Source organism: Mytilus edulis, chromosome 2 (genome assembly GCF_963676685.1).
Source record: "Mytilus edulis chromosome 2, xbMytEdul2.2, whole genome shotgun sequence".
Classification (NCBI taxonomy): Eukaryota; Metazoa; Mollusca; class Bivalvia; order Mytilida; family Mytilidae; genus Mytilus; species Mytilus edulis.
Genome location: NC_092345.1, coordinates 75,683,187 through 75,703,486, shown reverse-complemented (window position 1 = coordinate 75,703,486; position 20,300 = coordinate 75,683,187). Strand labels below are relative to the sequence as shown.

General features: G+C 32.1%; 1 protein-coding gene across 1 annotated transcript in view; it reads right to left on the bottom strand.

Moving 5' to 3' along the window:
• The window catches only part of LOC139512954 (ceramide synthase 5-like), a 28,977-nt gene extending 25,340 nt beyond the window's left edge, over positions 1 to 3,637 (bottom strand). Inside the window, exon 1 of the mRNA XM_071300954.1 lies at positions 3,589 to 3,637. The gene's annotated coding sequence lies outside the window, so the exon portion shown is untranslated. The remainder of the gene's footprint in view (positions 1 to 3,588) is intronic.
• Positions 3,638 to 20,300: the final 16,663 nt, after the last annotated feature.

The window sequence follows — 20,300 nt, the reverse complement described above, 5'->3', positions numbered from 1 at the left end:
AATTTAAAAAAAATCACTGTGACTATAGGACTGGTCTATCATTATGTACTTTATTTCTAAGGATCATGCAAAGGTTGGCACGTCTACTATGTGAATGCTAGATTTATATCCACGGCGAATATTCGCAACACTTGCTTTCAGATTTTAGCGTCACGGAACGCTTTATACTTTTAGTTTTTTTACGATATCACACAGTAGATTGCAGATTTGTAGAGTGTAAAACTCCAAAATTACGAGAAATAATATACAACCAAGTGTCGCACGGAACTTTTGAACATTTAGTTTATTATATATAAAATTAACACTATACCGGTAACTGTTAAATGAAGAAATTTTTTTGTTATTTTCCAATAAAAAATGTGTTAAATTACAAGTGAAAATCGCATTCAGTTTTTTTCGTATGTTTTGTTCAAAATGCAACATTCTTTGCAAACACATCTTAAAATCTTGAAGGAAAACAAAAAGCCATATATACAACGCATATTAGCAAAAATGAAAGACGCGATCACAAAAATTTACCATAGCACAAATGATATCACACATTCACAATGGCGGAATGTATAAGTACCGAGCCACGTCAAATAGATATTACCAAAACATGACTATTGATAAAACAGTAAAAATGTGTTACTGTATATGGTGTTGTTGAAGTTGGATTATATTCCGATCGTCTTGGTGCCTAGAAGCAGAATGTGCATTTTAACAATGTGCAGATCGTTTATTTGTCTCTGTAGCGGATAGATCGGCACGCAATAAAATTGAGACAACTCGTTTATATTTTAGTCATGATTACTTAAACTTTATGGTGCATGCATACAGAGTAACTGACAATATTTTTGTTGCAAAAAATAAAATAGCAAAAATACCGAACCCCGCCCAGGAACATTCAAAACGAAAATACCGTTATCAAATGGTAAAGTCAAAAGCTCAATAGATATAGGAAGATGTGGTGTGAGTGCCATGAGACAGCTCTCCATACAAATAACAATTTAAAAAGTAAACCATTATAGGTTAAAGTACGGCCTTCAACACGGAGCCTTGGCTCACACCGAACAACAAGCTATAAAGGGCACCAAAATTACTAGTGTAAAACCATTCAAACGGGAAAACCAACGGTCTAATCTATATTTTAATAGGGGTAAAAAACACATCAAACGAATGAATAACAACTTTCATATTCCTGACTTGGTACAGGTATTTTCTAAAGTAGAAAATGCTGGACTAAAACTGGTTTTATAACTTGCTAAACTTTAATCTTGTATGCCAGTCGCACAAAATTCCATGCTTGCCGCACAACGTTTGTTTCTCCATTTGAGAGTTCTAACTTTGATTCTTCCATGCCATTTGTGTTTAAACCAGAACAATTGTAGAAGGCAGTAACATGCTATTGGTAGTACTATGACTGTTCATAACCATATGCATGGTCAATTAAAATCTTTTGTAAGTAAAAAAAATCCGTACTTTGATTGATACAGGGCAATTATTCGTTATCGTATCGTATACGAGTTTTCGAACTTTGCTAATGAATGTATACCGTATATTGCTATGACTTCTACATGGACCTTTCTATCATAATTTTTTTCTGTAAAATCTTTATTTTCTTTATTTCCGTTGAAAATCCTTATTTTTTTTTATATTTTTTGTAAAATTTTAGGTACGGCATGCCGTACCAACGAACATTATTGGTACGGCGAGTGCCGTACCTGCCGTACCGGCTGCTACGCCCCTGTAATATTTACAACAAGAATGTGTCCAAAGTACACGGATGCCCCACTCACACTATCCTTTTCCATGTTCCATGGACCGTGAAATTGGGTAATTATCTAATTTGGCATTAAAATTAGAAAGATCATATCATAAGCAACAAGTGTACTAAGTTTCAAGTTGATTGGACTTCAGCTTCATCAAAAACTACCTTGACCAAAAACTTTAACCTAAAACTCCCACTTTCATTTTCTATGTTCAGTGGACCGTGAAATTGGGGTCAAAAGTCTAATTTGGCTTGAAAATTAGAAAGATCATCTCATAAGCAACAAGTGTACTATGTTTCAAGTTGATTGGACTTCAGCTTCATCAAAAACTACCTTGACCAAAAACTTTAACCTGGACGGACGAACGGAACCACGGACGGACGAACGGAGCCACAGACCAGAAAACATAATGCCCCTCTACTATCGTAGGTGGGGCATAAAAATGATGGCAAATTACTAGCTTGGGATACTGGCTCAACGCTCGACTAGCTGTTAATTATTGACGCGAACAATCTATTTTTTAACCCACAATGTGCATGCGTTAAATTACACTTGGCACAGGCATTTCCTCATATAGAAAATGGCGAATTAAACCTAGTTTGATAGCTAGCTAAACCTCCTACTTGTATGACAGTGCTTTCATTTACTGCGATACTTATATTTCCGATTGGCTGTTGGTAGACGAAATAACTACGGTTGACATGCTTTGGTAGGTCTGATACGAATGTTTCCTACAAAGATAGGCGTGTTTTAAACCATTGAGTAGACCATAGATGTCTATGAGTAGATCAATCAATTTAGATTGATTATTGTTGATGTTTTAACGCCACTTTAGTAAGCGCTACATTTGGGCTTTTTCGTGGCGGCCAGTTTTTACTTGTGGAGGAAGACGGAGACTCCGAGAGTGCCCGGAGAAAACCAGCGGCCTTCAATAAAAAAAAACTGACAATCCAAGTCAAATCACCCGATAAGGATCCGGCGTAATTGCATTTAAAGTAAGTATTTCGCATTTTTCAAAATTATTTATAATCTTTTACAAAAAAACTGTCCTTTGAAATTACTGGGCCAAATATAACCAATCTTTGCCTAAACCATCCAAAGGGTATCTAGTTAACAAAATATATCCGATGACCTCACCCATCAACCGAGCCTAGCCGCCATGGCTAAAATAGAACATGGGGGGGAGGGTAACTGCAGTTTTTGACTTATATCTCTGAAACTTTGACTTATATCTCTGAAACTAAAGCATTTACAGCAATTTTGACAGTTGGTAAATTGGTAATTTGAAGGACATTTTGCAGTTTTGGGTTATTATCTTACATATTGTAAGATAGAGATAAACTGTCAGTTTAGCAATAATGTTCAGCAAATTACGATCTACAAATAAGTCGAGTTATTGCTTTTTATAGAAAATTTGTCTTAAATTTGATTAATTTTGTACAAAAATCTTACAAAAAAATCCTATTTGTCGTTGAAGTCTTACTTAAATAAAGAAATATTACAATTTAATTCAATATTTCTTTTAATTGTTGCAAATAAATAACGATTTTTGGTAATATTGAACAACAAGGTATTATTTAGTTTATCAATAGCTTCCTTTAACCACAATTCAAATTTATAATAAAACATAACATTTACGTAACATTGTATATAAAATACTTAAAATGTGTTAATATGTACATATATAGTTGTATTTATGATTTTATGTATTTATGATCATTTATACATATTCATTGTGCCAGTGGTACAAAAAAAATGAACAGAATTTAAAATATAATATATGATAATACAAAAATGTACAAACTGCATACACTAAACTATGTAAACAATTATATACCGTAACCTATGTACCGAGATCTTTGGAAATGTACCATTTTTTTCAACATATGTCACATGTTGCCAATACAATATTCTATCAAATGTCTCTTACCGTAATGAGTTCAGTCAAGGGAGATAATTAATTATTGAGGGCGATACAAAGATTTTCATGATTTGGTATGTAAAAGTAGAAGGTACAAGAAAACTTTGAAAACTCAATTTAACGAGTTTCAGAAGGCATTTATAAGTAAATTGCGTGGTTTGCGTACCACTGATCCTAAGTCTTATTGGTCATTGTTAAACAAGGGTTGTGAGAAAGGTAAAAATGTATCTCAGAAGGTTGCTCTTGATTTATTTTTAACCATTTTAAAAATTTGAATAATGTAGAAAATGATATTGATGTTGTATGACAAGAGAATATTAGTGAGTATAATACTGTAACTAATCAGTCTATTTGTGAACAGGAAGTTTTAAATGCAATTTAGTCTTTGAAAAATAACAAAGCATGTAGCAATGACATGATAATTAATGAATTTTTGAAACATGCAGCTTGTAAACTTATGCCTGTATTTTTGAAAATATTTAATATTGTATTTGAAAGTGGTATTATACTGGACTCATGGTCAAAGGGTTTTATCTGCCCTATTTTTAAAAAGAAAGGTGATCCTGCAAATGCTGACAACTATAGAGTTATTACAATATTGAGTTGTTATGGAGAATTGTTTACATGTATTTTGAATAATAGATTGTTCAATTATTTGAAAAGTTTAGGATTATTATGTGAAGAACAGGCAGGCTTCAGAAAGGGGCATGGTACTGTTGATCATATCTTTAATTTGAAATGTCTCATTGATTTGTATTTATTTAGAAGAACAAAATTGTATTGTGCTTTTGTTGATTTTCGTAAGGCTTTTGACTCTGTTAACAGAATATTATTATGGCAAAAAATGTTACGCAATGGTAAAGATGGTAAATTGCTGATTGTATTACAAAACTTGTATAAAAATGCAAAATCTTGTGTAAGAGATGGATCTAGTTGTTCAGATTTGTTAAGTTGCACCTAATATTGGTGTGAGGCAGGGTGAAAACCTGTCGCCCCTATTATTTTCTATTTTTCTTAATGATTTAACTGAGTTTATGTCGCATGCTTTTAGTGGTTTGAATGATGTTTGTAATATGTCTCATTTACTGTTTGACAATGATGATATTGAAGTGTATTTTAAATTGTATCTGTTGTTACATGTATATGCGGATGATTGTCAGTCATTTTTGCAGAATCTGCAGTTGAGTTACAATCAGCATTGAATGCAATGTATTTATATTGTGAAACATGGAATCTCAAAGTTAATACTGAAAAAACAAATGTTGTTATATTTTCTAAAAGTCGACAGGCTGATAATGTTCATTTTATACACAATAATGACCGTTTATCTGTTATTGATGAATTTCAATATTTAGGTATTGTATTTTCTAGAAAAGGTACTTTTCATGTTAATAAATCTAGACTGGTTCAACAAGCCAGAAAAGCAATGTTTTATGTATTACGTAAGGCAAGAAAATTGTATTTACCTATAGATGTATTGTTACAACTTTTTGATGCTATGGTTGGCCCTATATTAATGTACGGTGCAGAAGTTTGGGGGTATGAGAAAAATGATGTTATTGAATTATTGCACTTAGAATTTTGTAAATATATAACGAAAGTTAAAAAATGTACACCTAATTGCATTGTATATGGTGAACTAGGTAGAGTACCAATGTCTGTTTATATTAAAGCAAGAATGGTGGGTTTTTGGAAACGTACTGTTACTGGCAAAAAAGAGAAAATTTCTCGTACATTGTATGAAATGCTATATAAACTTGATTCTGGTAATGTTTACCACTCTAAGTGGTTGAATTGTGTAAAATATATTATGTTACCTATAGATGTATTGTTACAACTTTTTGATGCTATGGTTGGCCCTATATTAATGTACGGTGCAGAAGTTTGGGGGTATGAGAAAAATGATGTTATTGAATTATTGCACTTAGAATTTTGTAAATATATAACGAAAGTTAAAAAATGTACACCTAATTGCATTGTATATGGTGAACTAGGTAGAGTACCAATGTCTGTTTATATTAAAGCAAGAATGGTGGGTTTTTGGAAACGTACTGTTACTGGCAAAAAAGAGAAAATTTCTCGTACATTGTATGAAATGCTATATAAACTTGATTCTGGTAATGTTTACCACTCTAAGTGGTTGAATTGTGTAAAATATATTATGTCTGAATGTGGTTTTATTAATGCCTGGAATAATCAATATATAGATACAAATTGTCAGTTGTCTAAAAATGTGAAACAGTATTAACACACTTTGTTTGTAAATGAATGGAAGGCTTGATGAAGATATTTAATATGTCAAAATGTTTAAATTATAGAATGTACAAGTCTGAGTTTGGTTTTGAAGATTATTTAACTGCATTGCCTTTTGATCTAAGAATTAATTTGTGTAAATATAGGTGCAGTAGTCATAGGTTACCTATTGAATGTGGTAGATTTTATAGCATTGATAGATCAGAAAGAATATGTGATTTATGTAACAGCAATGTGCTAGGAGATGAATTTCATTATATATATATGATTGTAATTTCTTAAATGCTGAAAGGCTGAAATTTTTGCCTCCAGATATTTGTAAAGTTAAAAATACTATGAGTTTCTCTAATTTAATGAACAGCAAAGATAAATTTGTTCTTGTTGGCTTAACCAAGTTTTGTAAAATTGTAATGTCAATTTACAAATGACATTTACCTTCCCATTTATTCATGCATTTGTAAATATGTTTGTTCATGCATTATATCTTATTTGTTATATTGTTGTACTATCATGCCTCATGTGAGGCATTAAGTGAAATAAAATGTTTCAATGTTTCAATATAGGCCATTATCCTAACTGGATGCAGTATTCTATGCTGTGTGTGTTGATTGTATACATGTTGTTCTGCTTTTGTTGTACATTTTATTTTGATTTAAGATTTTTTAAATTATTCTGAATGGTTTATGTTTATGAAGTATTTTAAGATCTTTTAATATCAATTCATGTATTGGTTTTATAATATTTATGATCATTTATGTATGTGTCATTTCGTGAACTAGTAATGGTTTTATCATATTTAGTTAATTCCAAGTTAGTCCATATTTTAGCAAATTCAATTCGTTGATTAATAACTGATTCTTTTAATTAATAATTATTCAGTATTTCTTTCAACAACACCTGAGGCCAACAAAGCCTGGCAGGATCCCCCTGAAACTGAAGTGCATTTTAAATCAAGAATATATCATTTTATTAAAACAAGAACAAATGCAATGTATCGAACAAAACACAGATTTTGCATGAAATATCATTTGCACTCTAGTATTAAAATTTTGATATACAACATACTTCATAAACAATACAGTTACGGTTTTAAGAGGATGGATGACACGTTTTGTTACTTTAAATCGATAGTGAAATTCACAGACGTGACGTGACGGTGCGTGTCCAGCGTTTTCTTGTGCTTTAGTTGGCTTTTGACAGAAAAGCGTGGAACACTGAACTACGAATAAAATATGAGCGGGTTAAAATCAATAAATACAGCATTTTCATTATGACATAGTTTATTCGCAATAACAAACAATATAACAAACATAGTCAAGCACAAGAAAGACAGTCATCCAAGGGATCAATATATACAATGTGAAATATAAAGCTGTGCAAACGAAACATAGAACACTTGTATATTTTACATTTATTTAAGAATCCGAAGAAAAAAAACACCAAAAGCTCTAAGGTGCAAAATAGTTTAGGGTTTACGAAATATACGATATAACTGCATGATCAGTTATAAATCACATTTGTCTTTGAAATTCTTTTTAATTAAATAGAGACAACAATAATCTACCATATAAGACGAACATATTGAGACTTAACATCTAAAGAAGCATTGACGACCCTAATGTGTTGTAAGGTGAACTAACTATATTGGCTTTTGAACAGTAAATGAAATGTTTACTTCAATACAATACAATATGCTTTATTTAGAAACACTCCGTCACATTCACATGTGAAACAAGAGGTAGATACATACAAAATACAATCACATACAAAATACAATCACATACAATCATAGAAAGAAATAAAACAACTTTGAAATGGATTATATTAATACTTACTATACTAAATAATATTTTCGTTAGCTTTGAAACGAATAAAGATACATTTTAGTACCTTTATATCAACATGCAATGATAGTATACTAGTAGTCCTTTCATATTTTGCTGCGCTGGGATAGTATTCTGGAATGTGTTGATTTCTGATATTTTTTACAAAGATGGAGCTGCATTTGAATAAATAATGGTATTCATTAATTTACCAATAGCATTTGAACACAAATTACATATATTTTCCTCTTCCGGAATATTGTACCATCTACCCAGCTCTACTGGAATTTTCACATTATAGCATCTTAATTTAGAAATATATCCGCTATCGATTGGTGATATATTGTAAGCCACCCAATGCAAACATATGGATTGATAAAATAACGGAATTCTGAAAAATAGTATTTTGTCATCCATGCTTTTCTTACATTGCTATACGAATTCAATCTGATCAGGATTATCACCGCAATCAGTGCTGATGTCAGTTACTGGTTTGAGATTATTATTGTTTGGTGCCAGTTGCTGGTTTTAGATTATTATTGTTTGATGTTAGTTACCGGTGTGAAATTATTATTGTTTGATGTCAGTTACTGGTTTGAGATTATTATTGTTTGGTGTCAGATACTGGTTTGATATATATTATTTTTATTTGGTGTCAGATACTGGTTTGAGATTATTATCGTTGATTATTGTTTGGTGTCAGTTACAGGTTCGATATTATTATTGTTTGATGTCAGCAACTTGTTTGAGATTATATTTGTGTATTTCTTGAGAATATCAAAAGAACATGACATTATTTAATGCAAGGAGATGTGTATATTTAATTTCTATAAAGAATGTTATAAAATCCATAAGCTCATTGGATGTGAAGGCACGCATTTTCTGAGATCTTTTTTAGTTGAATGTATTTTACACAACTGTGATCTAATTTTTATTATGCTACTTTGAATATGAATTTCGATATATCAATTCGGTCTGTTTGTTTATCGCAATTTATGTGCAATCCATCCAAAACATTTCAATGATAGTAGCATGTAGTTCAGAATCAGACCAGTGGTCCGGTGCAATTGTGGATTCAAAGTACAATCTCTAGCGAGTTTAGCTTGTAAGGTTAAATTTCTTCGTCTTTTATTCTTGTCCCTCATACGGGTATGCTATTAAGGCTAAACAAAATTTGTGTCTTGTCCTTGGATAATTTCTAGTATATTATTTAAATATATCTAAAGCTTACTCCCATCCCCAATGTTGTCGCACTGGAGTATAAGTTTTCTGTGCATTATTTGATATTTTGTTTCCCTTGTTTAATAGTAACAAGGATTTGCATACCATTGATAGTAATAATACATGAAGTACAAACAAGAGATCATAGCCGACATAGCCTTACTACAGGTCACCACTCACAGGCACTCGGCTCAGAATTTGTTTTCCCTATATACCTTTATATATGTGTTATATAAAAGAAAGTGTTATATAAAGGTATATAGGGAAAAAATACTGAGACGAGTGCCTGTGTCACCACTTTCTACTCTAAGTGTACCTTACATTTTCTTTATCAAGAGATATATCATCCCATTCAGCATACCCCCTGACACTACAAAGATCAGTGTGATGTTGTCAATTATTGGTGGAGGTTCGGCAAATAATCGACAAATTCCTACAGTTGCGTTCCCACCAAATTGAATTATAAATTCAAAAACATACATGGACAACTTGAGAGCGAGGCGATTAGACTTGACGGTGGATTGGCCATGTAAAGTCGATCGTATACTGGTGCTTGTTCTGGCCACATGGAACCATGTTACTATGTATATCGTTGTGATAAAAAAGAATGCGATCCAGATGACAAAGAAGTATACTGTAAATTCTAATATTTCATGAACGACGCAGCTGAAAGAAAATAAACCAAATGTTAATTAAAAGCTTAGCTATATATCACTAGAAAACTCGATATTTTTATACGACTAAAACTGAACATCGAAAAGTGATGAAGAGGGAAAAGGTTCATGACGTCTACAACCCATAAAAAGTCATGATCTGTTACAACACATTGTAGTACCCTTACATTGAATATTTCATGGTAGTTTTTTTTCTAATTATATTTTGACATAAAGAGGCTACCATTTTCCTTCCAATAGAAAAAAAGACTTCAGCATATTTGCTTACAGATTTTTTAAGATAGTTTTGCTTTTGAGCATTTAACAACCATTTAAATGGGATTCATAAGTAAATCTTAAAATTGAATCTGAAGTGATGCACTCGATACAAAAGAAAAATATCCTGGAAAATTCATACAAATTTCACAAAAACATGGATTTTTCACAAAATAGTCTTTAAAAATATTGTAAATAAAATTCTATTTTTTTTTTATTTTAAACTATGTAAAATTATGGAACGCCATGACTGCCTTATGTTAATGATCAGCATTATATTCAGTGCTCACAACATTATATGCAGTGTTCACACCATTATATACAGTGCTCACACCATTATATTAAGTGCTCACAACATTATATTAAGTGCTCACAACATTATATGCAGTGCTCACAACATTATATGCAGTGCTCACATCATTATATGCAGTGCTCACATCATTATATGCAGTGCTCACAACATTATATGCAGTGCTCACAACATTATATTAAGTGCTCACAACATTATATTAAGTGTTCACAACATTATATTAAGTGCTCACAACATTATATGCAGTGCTCACAGCATTATATGCAGTGCTCCCAACATTATATTAAGTGCTCACAACATTAGAATTAATTTCAAAACAGTGTGGCTGTGACCATTGATTGACACATTAAAAATCATCCATTGACTTGGATAATTTACGTGAACGTTTTTCTGTAACGACCACTGTTCACGACGTACCTACGATAGACATTTAAACTGTGGGGTCACGAAAGGTTTCTTAACGCCTTTAATTATAAAATAATTCGAAAAATTAATCAGGAATAACCTTTATGTTTTGATTTATATAATTGATATAAATCAAAACATCGTGTTATTTCTGATTAATTTTTTCGAATTACTTTATTAAGGTGTTGAGAACCTTTGGTGACCCCATAGTTTAAGTGTCTTTAAAAAGTACACAGTGAGCAATGGTCGTTACATACAAACGTTCACCTAAATTGTCCCAGTCAATGGATTAATTTAATGTGTCAATCAATGGCCACAGCCACACTGTTTTGAATTTCATTCTATATTAAGTGCTCACAACATTATACGCAGTGGTCCAAACATTGTATGCAGTGGTCACAACATTATATGAAGTGGTCAAAACATTATATGAAGTGATCACAAGATTATACGTTTTTCGTTGTATGATGAGATTGGTGTATGATGAGATCATTCGGTAAACTTCGTTTTTTAGCGGAGATTACCGAATCCATAATTGGTAAATTTCGGTTAATTAATGCCCACCAAACAAATTTAAACAGTTATTAAAGTCATGTTATCATAAGGCAATTGCTGACCAAAATTGACCAAAATTGATAAAAAAAAAACGTTGGCCCAATGGAAAGAATAATTCGGAGGCTTTTTATTCAAGGAAATTCTACTAGATCTTAAAAAATTGTAACACCTTTGAACTAATATGAATGAAAAAATCATTTTATTTACTATATGATTTGATATGTGCATGCAAAATTTCAATATATTATTAGTAGTAGTATAAATAGTGTGATTTCCCTTTAATATAATGTTGTGAGCACTTAATATAATGTTGTGAGCACTGCATATAATGGTGTGAGCACTGCATATATAATGGTGTGAGCACTGCATATAATGCTGATCATTAACATAAGGCAGTCATGGCGTTCCATATAAAATTGTGGGGTAAAAGGTTTTTTGTGCATTATAAAGACTATTTTTTCTTAATATCAAAATGCAGATATGTAAATCAACATTCATTTTCTGACCCTGTGAGTTTAGCAATTCTAACAGATAAATGGTCGTATTCGGTTGAAGGGGGCATTCGATCGTTGAGCGCCATTGGAACTAAAATAGTAGTGGTCACATTATATGTAGAAAGGAATTTATTAGAAAGGATAACACAAAATATAATAATATGTTAGACTATCATGTATACTTACTCGCTAACTTTTTCTTTTGTTAAGCTTATAGTTTCACAGACAGCCAATATCAGTAATGGTATACCAACTACAGGTAAATGTAGTTTCCAATCGTATCTACCAAATTTAATGGAATGATTCTGGAATATCAAGTATAAAACGCAGATGGCAATAAATATACTCATTAATATCTCGGCAAACGCAAACTCCATGAACAGGATTGTAAATGTGGAAACAAATATCATGGAATCCCCGGCTCCTCCTGGACCTTCTGTAACATTAGAAGGCGGTGGCAACAGTAGTAACGGAGCTTGTGTTAAATAGAAAAACAAGTTACATGCTGCTGTATACAAACTGACTCGGTCAATGAATCTCCAATTTAAAAACTTCCTGTCTTTATTGAGTACAACACTGGAAACGAGAACAGTTGTACAAACAAAAATACTGGTTCCAAGCAATGATGTAACCAAATACTGTACAGAAGAATGAGGTGGTATCAGTTGTAGACACGTATGATTTGTGTTGTTCTGTAAAAGGAAAACTCCATTCAATAAATAATCATTTACTTCAGTATTGTTCATAGTATCCCGTGGCATCATTGTAAAGTTAGTGACAAGACCGAGAAGGTTTTTTGTCATATAGGGCTGTCAAAGTGCTTCCGATATACTGGATTATTTCCCAATTAACATTACTTTATATTTTATCTGAACGACCTTTAGAACACTATTGAAAGTAGTATAATTGATTGTCTTGTTTGTTCTTAAAAGAGTAAAATACAACAAAATTATGGACTAATGAGGTACGCAGATAAACATAAACATTGATAATATCACACTTTGCTTTGTTGGAACCCTAATGTATTTCATTTTTATTATTATTTCTATATTATGTAACGGGGCACCTGTCTCAGCTGGTTCACACCTTTCTCAGTCAGAGGTATATAATTGACTTTTAGCAATTTTAATTATATGAATGAATGAATGATTTTATTCTCATAAACTAACACATAGCTACAGAAAAAACATATTATGAATGGTAGATGCACTTTTACATCAGAGCGGTAGTCTACTTTCTTTAAGAACGTATGAACCAGTGACAACTCTACGACAGCTTTTGTCCACTAGATCACCAGTGATGGTGATGCAAGGCTGAAAACAAGGCGATATAGTACCGCGATATCTCAGGAGCATGAGTTCGAATCACGGTCAGGGAAGAACAAAAATTTCATTCCGCAAATTAACAAATCTAACATTGTTGGGCTGAGGTTATCTATTTTGTCGAATTACTTATATATATATATATACAACTCGTCTAAACATCAACCCAACAATGTTAGATCTGTAAATTTGCTTTCGCAAATTTTTGGTTCTTCCCTCGCCGGGATTCGAACCCATGCTACTGTGATATCGTGACACCAAATCGCCTGCACTGCAGCCGTCCCGCTAGACCACACGACCACCTGGGCTCTCATAAAAGAGCTTTCGGTGGGCATGTGTTACCTTTCCACGTCAGTTTTAATCTAGCGGCGTACTACAGTACATGATATATAAGGCATGAAGATGTTATTGTTACAGATCAGCTAAATTATCCATAGTAAAGGATCCTACAAATTAATGTAAGATACAGTCACAGAAAATAATTATATTCATAAGTACGTCTGAGTCAGTGACAACCCTACAACAGATGTATCCATCGGATCGCCATCAATGATGGTGATACATGGCTGTGTACATAATGTATATACAACTCGTCTAAACATCAACCCAACAATGTTAGATCTGTAAATTTGCTTTCGCAAATTTTTGGTTCTTCCCTCGCCGGGATTCGAACCCATGCTACTGTGATATCGTGACACCAAATCGCCTGCACTGCAGCCGTCCCGCTAGACCACACGATCACCTGGGCTCTCAATAAAAGAGCTTTCGCTGGCCGTATGTTACCTTTCCTCGTCAGTTTTAATCTAGCGGCGTACTACAGTACATGATATATAAGGCATGAAGATGTTATTGTTACAGATCAGCTAAATTATCTATAGTAAAGGATCCTACAAATATATATATATATATATATATTTCCCTCCGGTTTATATGATCCGTTCATCCTATATTGACTCTTAAAATTCAAGAGTCTTTCTAAAAATGAGGGTACATTTTATATGGCCTTCCACATACACAAGAATTGCGGACAGCTCAGCTGGATGGCCTTATCAACTATCCCACAGAGAGCAGTTATCATTGAATTTTTTTTTAACGTTATTGTCTACGGGGAATTATGACCACTAGTTAAATAAACGAATACTATGCCTATACTATAGATATCATATAAAATTAACAAATTATAAAGATTGCACCATTTTTCTAGCTTTAAAATGGTGTAATAAAATTCACTTTATCTTGAAATTTACTGGTGTCCTCATCGTGTTGAACGTTGGGTCATCTTCTGGTTGAATATATAGCAAATACGAGGTATACATGTCTACTAAAAAAATCATATTTAATTCATTTTTTATTGTAAATTAAATTAATACGTTATACAATATTGGCAAAACGTTTTCCTATCAAATGGTATAAAAAATATTATTTTAAAATAATGTTTACTGGTGTCCCTATGCTTTTAAAAGTGGAACTTCATATTTTTTTGTTATACAACGTATATTCAGACAACTAGGATTGACCGTATTCAAAGGCGAATTGTGGTTGGTGTTATAAGTTGAATTCTCCATTTTATGATGTGAATTTCCTTTTTTTGACATCCATTATTTGAAATATCTAGTTAGGTTTTAAGCAATACATTAATTTCTGTTACATGTATACCAAAGATGTCTTTAAAGTAACATCAAAGTTAAGTAGTGTGGTTCTGTCGACATCTTTGAGAAAAGTACAGAAAAAGAATTTTTTTTCTAAAAAAGGCTTTGTCTTAATAAACTTATTTAGTTTCAAGTAACAATAGCATTAATTTGTTATCAATTAATTGAATACACAATGATTGTATTGATGAAAAAAAATGTTTACATAATCTGAAAAATTAAATTGAAATAGAATATAGATGCCAACGTGAAATTTTAATGTTATTCAAAACATAAACAATGAATGAAAATGACAAAATACATCGGAAATCGTTTTTAAGAAAAGCTCCATAATAATCGATCTAAATATGGAAGTATTATATAATACATTTTGTACTTCCATGATCTTAACTGCCATATAAACACAAATGTGTCAATATTTACATAGTATATAAGCGTCCCATGGGGCCACGACAAATCCTTTCCAGTGCTGTATCCCAAATTAATACCATATGTTGCTATTTTATCTTATCATGGAAGTATTATATTGAAAATAAAGTATTTCACACACAGGCTCTTATTGAGTGCCCCCCTTTTTTTTCATTTTATTTTGGTTAAGTTTTATTTGAAAATATTCTTTTCATATTTCATTTTTTTTCTTTCTTGTATAACTCTTATTCTGGCGATATAACCATACTTATTTATATTTGTTGTTTTCTATTCTTTTGTATAAGGGCATTCTTATTTCTACACATAAGAATATACAGAGGGTTATACATAAAAAAAAACGTATTTTATTAAGTGAAAATAAATTTAGAAACGTTGAAATATGAACGAATATTTTCAAAAATTGATTAAACAAACAATAAAAAAGGAGTGAACTAAACGAGCACCTGACTTTCGGATGTCATGACATTCCTTATTGACAAATGTTTTGCGCTATTAGATATTTTGTTTCTGTTTTGAATTATTTCCGTGTATTTGCTTACTGACAGCGGTTGTTGGAAATACTTGACCAATAAACCCACAGGAGGGTTACAATCTTTCCTAAATCACAACAATTTTGTGTCAGGATTTCTGTTTATTTACGTTCATTACTGGTTCTCCGTTCATAAAATGTATTAAATTTGTGTTCCGTGTATATTTGGTATAATATGCCTATGGATTCAGAGGCAGATTTATAGTGGGCAGCCCCCCCCCCCCCCCCCCCATTTTGGAAAAAAAAATGGTTGCTTATATAGGGAATCACTGAAACGTGACTGTAGCGGGACCCCTCTAAGGTCAGTCAGTGGGCCCCCACTTATGAAAATTCCTGGATCCGCCACTGGGATTCTCTCTATTAAACTTGCGAAATAAGAAAAATTCCTACTCTCAGTTTATCACTGTTGAATTAGGCCGTGTTCACATTGACCCAAACTCGGTGTTGTGTTAGTGTAACTCACACATAAACTAAACATAATTATGTTCCCATTGATAAAATTCAATGTTTACGTTACATGTAGTTTAAATCATGTTTTGTCTACATGCAGTCGATAGTCAATGTAGGCCTTGTGTAGGTTCAGTGTACACAAAACTAGACATTCCGAACTGTAATTTTTCCATTTATATGTAAAAAAGAAACGATTTTTATATAAAATTGATACTTATAACACTTATTAATCAAGTTCTTTACAGAAATATTTGTCTAAACTTGATATATTTATTTGTTATAAAACACTTTACATAGCCTTATTAACCCATTATCAAGACTCATCCATCATCATTGCCGAACACATAATTCATTAGAAAAGGTCTTCCCGAATCGACTGGATGTACGCACTGACAGAAATATTTGCCACTGGTCTTTATTCAAACAACGATTCACTCATAAATGCATTACTGAAAAAGGGTGGGGTTAATTGTTTGTTTGTGTAGAATCTCAGATCCGTTAAAATACAATTTTAGATAAAAAAAAAATTTCACCCTCGATCTCCTTTTGCCAAAAAAACAAAACTTGTAGAAGCAATACTATTTGAAACAAACAGAAAAGATAGAAATGTAATAATCCAGAATGACTTTCTTAAAGGAGCAACCACTTTACTTTAAAAAAAAAAAGGGGGGGGGGACTCGGAGTCCGATTTTTTTCTCGCGCGAAAGTTAATATTCAATTTTTTTCGATGGTACCAATTCAATATTTAACACTATAATGTATGGGGAAACTTTGGATTCAGACTAATCATCTGTATGACCCGATTGGTTTTAATCAAATTATGGGAAAATCCATTCCCCCTTTTTTTTTAAAGTCAAATGGTCGTTCCCTTACTGCTAGAAAAGTTGTTCGGAAATTTGAGTTCGGTTCTACGTAATGAACATTGAAATGACATTTAGTTTACAAGTGTGAACAAATCTTATGTACAGGTAACTAAACAAGGTGTATAGATGTGGACAAATCTTATGTGAAACTAGTGTAGATTACATTAAACCAAATGTAAACATGTTTACTGTACAAGGCATTTGGTGTGAACACGGCCTTAGTTAGGTCTAGTTTAACCCGAATAATCCAGGCGTTATATTACGATCACTTCGATCACACCCTCGAGAAAAGTAGTAGATAGAGGGCACTGAATAATTCGAGTTGGGTCTAGTTGAGTTTCGAATGTTTGTGAATGAACTAATGAAAATCGACGTCATACTAAACTCCAAAAATTAAACACATCAATGAACTATACAAATCCTTGAATTAACTAAAATTAAAAACAACCCACAAGAATAAAAAAGACAGACAAGGAGCTCCCGACTTGGGACAGGCGTAAAAATGCGGCAGGGTGAAACATGTTTTGTGAGCCGTGAATTCAACCCTCTCGCTATACATAATTGTACCTCTGGCAAATGTAGAATAAACGAATCAAAACTTGTTGATACATTTGTCTTAAATAAAGTATATATATAGAATTAACTATAAACAATAAATACATAGTTAAGCAAATAATTTTATAAATTTCAATGACAAAATCAGACTTTACAGCTTCAAGTTCTCTATTCCACAACTTTGTTTTACACCGTTACTTTTCAAATACAATTTAATAGAATGGTCTGTATCATATAACCTCCTTGTTTATATTTACAAAATCAACAGATAATTTATAATGGATATCTGCTTCGGATATTTCTTCTTAAATCAAGGATCATTAACCTTTATTTGGCTGACCTAGAGTTTTTAAAGTCATAGTGGGGATCCCTTCTAAAATCTATTGCTTCTGGAATTATCGTGTAATTGCTAATAACATTAATTACGCAATATGCCTAACGGCAAATCGACATCTATTGGTGGGGTGTTTGTTTAGGGGAGTTATCTTTTCTTATCTACTGGTCACCAGACGATCAGAACAAATTGGGAACCAGAATAGAAAATTAACACGAGTTATCTCGCCTTGAAATGTCCATAATTCTTGTACATGAAATACCGTTTCGATCCCTAACATCACTGAAGAGACATTAATTTTGTTGTCGAAATCCGGATCTGGTGTACAAAAAAATATTAATATCTTATGTTTGTGGCATAACATTGTGGCCACAAGTTAATTGTTTTTTGCTGAGTATTAAATTTATATTAAGAGCCATTTTGTTACATCTTGTGATTAATTTTATTTGGCAATCGCCAATGGCAGTCAGCAGGGTTAAAGAACATCAGTTGTTCGACCTGTTAGTCAAATGTGTTTTGTTTAAATATACTTCTTCACTTTTTTGTCTTTTGGAAAATGTTGTTTGTGCTGTATTTAGACCCTTCTACAACGAAATTTGTTTTACATGCACACGTATAAAAATTGCGGTTTTTATCCAACGCAATCATAGGTTTGAACGTAGTTTTCAATTTAGACTCGTTTATATTTTTTCGTTTTGGGCTTGTATGATATCATATTTCCCTCCGGTTTATATGATACTTGTGACACTTGAAGGCCATTTGTTGAGCCGAAATATTTGTCAAAACGATTTAATAACAACATTTTCGTATTATAACATCTTATATCAGTACCGTTGTGCAAATTTTTAGGGTGATATATATATATATAAGTTGTATTTTATTAGAAATACTTAAATTGTGTATAAGCTTAAGGTGCATACTAACTAAAGAACGTTTTATATCCCTTGATTATATTGACTATTATTTTTAAATCTTAATTTTTTTTAATGTTTTGTTAAATGTTTACTGAGCGTTAGATTGGAATAAAACATCCTTTTCCTTTATCTGTACGTCTGTTCTTCCTTGTGAATTTTTCAGTCTCATGTATCCTATCTAAATAGTTTGAAACATTTTCAGTTTTTCTAAACATGCATGAGAACATTGACAAAAACAGTGTATTGACTTGACATATCAACGATACAAGACGTGGAAATCCGAGGCTCTATGAAATATGCCTTAGATAGAGTGTTATTCACATTCAAGCTCTTTTCCTATACAATAAATACCAATGTTCTGCATATCATTTGGAAGGAAATAAACCAAAGAAATCAATAACATAGATGAGTTTGTGCTTGGTAAATTATGCAATTGGACAGCTTTGCTATAACGTCATTTTTTTAAAAATAAGGCCACGGTGTACCGCTGTTACAATTTTTTCTTGTTCTCATCTTTAAAATTCCACTTGCGGATTAATGAGTTAGTAGAATGTTATATAGTTTTACAGCTGTATTGCACAACGTAAACGTGTACGTTATTTTCGTTTTTAACTGTGAGAGAATGCAATCTTCCTTTAAAACATCGTCAGTTTTCCCGTGTCCTATAAAATGGCCCAATGGAAAGAATAATTCGGAGGCTTTTTATTCAAGAAAATTCTACTAGATCTTAAAAAATTTTAACACCTTTGAACTAATATGAATGAAAAAATCATGTTATTTACTATATGATTTGATATGTGCTTTTAGTGTTTGAGCAGCAGATAGAAAATCCGAAACGATCTAAGATATCCAATGGCATGTCCCCATTGTCGTAATTTGACGTCTGCCTTATAATATAACGATAAACTGTACGTGACTTTTCTCGCATATTTGGCATAAAATAATTTCATGAAATGGTCTGATCTGAGTGTACAAAAAAACAGCATTAAAATATAGATCTGCATTGTATCAAGAATTTCAGAGTGTCGGATATTTCACAAAGTCAAGACTCCGTGGCTATAAAAAGGAGACAAGTTTACATATGATCACACTCTCACTGTTAGAAAAGCAAGATACAATGAAAATGAAAATGCGATCAAAGGCGAGCTCATCTTAGTTACTAATACAGGTATATCCTTAGCCAGATAATATGCTATTTGAAATCAAGTACACGTACCAATCCCCAATTCCTAGCGTTGCTATTAAAAGAATCGAAACTATACACATGAATAAAAAAATCTCACAAACAATCTCATGAGAAAAAGTATTCCAGTCATGTAAATTTCAGTATACCGTGCAATATTTTTTTTTTGTCGCACCAACTCATTTAACAACAATTTTAACAGAAATACTCGTTTGTCATGAAAATTTCAGTATATTTTTTAATTTTTTTTATTGTTGATTGAATGTGTCAACCAAATGTAACAATGACGAGTCTTTACTGAGTTTGGTCATTATTAGTTTAGAGTAATAGGTTTTCAGGAATAACTCTGCTATTAAAGGTCCACAATTAATGCCAATAGGAATACATACACTTAAAACGTAAATACATGT